Source organism: Cucurbita maxima, unplaced genomic scaffold, assembly GCF_002738345.1.
Source record: "Cucurbita maxima cultivar Rimu unplaced genomic scaffold, Cmax_1.0 Cma_Scf00653, whole genome shotgun sequence".
Lineage (NCBI taxonomy): Eukaryota > Viridiplantae > Streptophyta > Magnoliopsida > Cucurbitales > Cucurbitaceae > Cucurbita > Cucurbita maxima.
Window position 1 is genome coordinate 9964 of NW_019272669.1, and position 2064 is coordinate 12027.

Consider the following 2064-nt stretch of genomic DNA (forward strand, 5'->3'; position numbering starts at 1 on the left):
GTTAAATTATGTAAAATTACTGGCAAATAAGAATATTTTAGAGAGCTTTTCCTTTTTATTTAAGATTTTGATATTCAAAAAGCTAAAAAACAAGGAGATGAAATATTAATGATATTAATGGGTCATAGGTTGAAGAAGAGGAGTGAGTGAAAATAAAAAGGGAGATGATTTATGCAACTCACTAATAGTTAGAACCTTATTTTAGAATGTTAAGGGCATTAGTTTTGAAAGTTCATGAATATTTTTGGTACTAGTGGTTTTGTCAATATAAGAATGCAACTTATATTAAAATTCATACTAAAAAATTACTTTTTTTATGTTTATGTCACGAGCCATTTCCGAAGCAAGTTAAAAGAGGTTGAACACAAAGTAAAATGTTTTCTCGAAATAAAAAAAGAATTAAAATATAATAAACATATATATTTACATTATATTCAAAATAGAGTTTATAGGTTCATAGTACAAAATAAGGGAAAGGTTAAAAAAATCATTTTAAAACATCAAAAATAGTTTTGGTGGGTGTTGTTGGTCTAGGGCAACTACTCTTAGTTACATGAAAAAGATGGAGTGAGTACAAGACTCGGTAAGTTAGCCTAATTGTAAGTAAGTTTTTAACCATGTTCATAGTGGGTGCTTGGATACCACACTCTTTTGTTAATGATAGCTTGGTTCTTGTCCGAGAATAGTGGCCCTTAGGTTCTAAGTACATGGTTCTATGTGGTGGAGTACTTTGGAATAAGGTTTGGAATCGGTAATTATTCTTATTTCTTTTCCTTTAGACACTCGGTGGTTGGGAGCAAATCGAACAAAGTGTTCGTCCAAAATTTTTAAAAGGGCCCAACCAAATTCGAACTGGTGACCTCTTGATCTGCAGTCAAATGCTCTACCACTGTGCTATGAACCCATTTTATATGATTTTAGCCTTAGTGACCCCTTCTACCAAGTGTCAGTCCAAAAGTGTAAAACGTGTCTGTCGAAAATAGAAAGGCCAAAAAGATAATTCAAACATAGTTCATCTACAAACTACCCAAAGCTATTAAATACAAATTGAAGAAAATAAGAAATAACATAAATAATCTTAAATGTAATTCAACTCCCGAAGATAAAAAGTCTTCAAATTACATTCCAATGTCAAGTGATATTTTATTACAACTCAATTCTTTTCTTGATTTATTGTAATTGAACTTAAAAGTATGACAAATACGCTGGATTTATTTTAAATTTCCTTTAAAATTGTTGTGCACGGAGTACAATGGAAATAATATATATATTTTTTTTTACTGTTTTGTAATTTGTATGGTATTATTAGAGGCTTTTGAATGAAATATGATAATTGATTCTCGGTCCTCTTTGACAATTTTAGATACCTCCATATCCGATATTTGATGCGTCACGTTTCACTATGAGATCTGCCCTTGGGTCAATAAGACTTAAGTAGAGAGTTTATTTGACTAATGATTTGATTTTTTTGGGTTGTAGAGATATCCTTTACAAATCAAGACTTTGTATTATTTTCAAGACACTCATCAAGACATTTGTAAATATGCCTGATATCTTGAAGGATTTAGGACACATAATTGAGAGAACCTAAATTTTTTTTGAAGTTGGCTTTTCTAGGCTACGTCATCACGAAAGTTTGAGACAAACTCAATGGACCATTGAATGGGTTTTATAAGGCTCAAATAAATTTAAAATCCAAGAAAGCGGATCTGAGTTTGATATTATTTGATTTTGGGTATGGACACAACTAGCTGATTTCTTTTGATTGCATTAATGAATGTATGTAGATGTTTAAAGTGTTCATCTTAATGGTTTTAGAAAATATCAACACATCATCAATATAAACTATTGATATTTTTTGAAAGAATTGAAAATATCATTCATAATCATCTGAAATTCGGATGGAGTGTTTTTTAGCCTAAATCGCATGACGTTCCTCTCATATTTTCTAAACTGGACATTAAATGCTATTTTATATTTGTCCTTTTAGGAAATTAGAATTTTTCGAAATCCCAATTTCATATCGAATTTTATAAAAACATTTGACTCTAAATTCTTTTTATC

The 2064-nt window shown here is 29.9% G+C and overlaps 1 non-coding gene across 1 annotated transcript; it reads right to left on the bottom strand.

Moving 5' to 3' along the window:
• Positions 1 to 832: 832 nt before the first annotated feature.
• TRNAC-GCA lies at positions 833 to 904 on the bottom strand. The gene has a single exon. It is a non-coding gene; the product is annotated as a tRNA-Cys (tRNA).
• Positions 905 to 2064: the final 1160 nt, after the last annotated feature.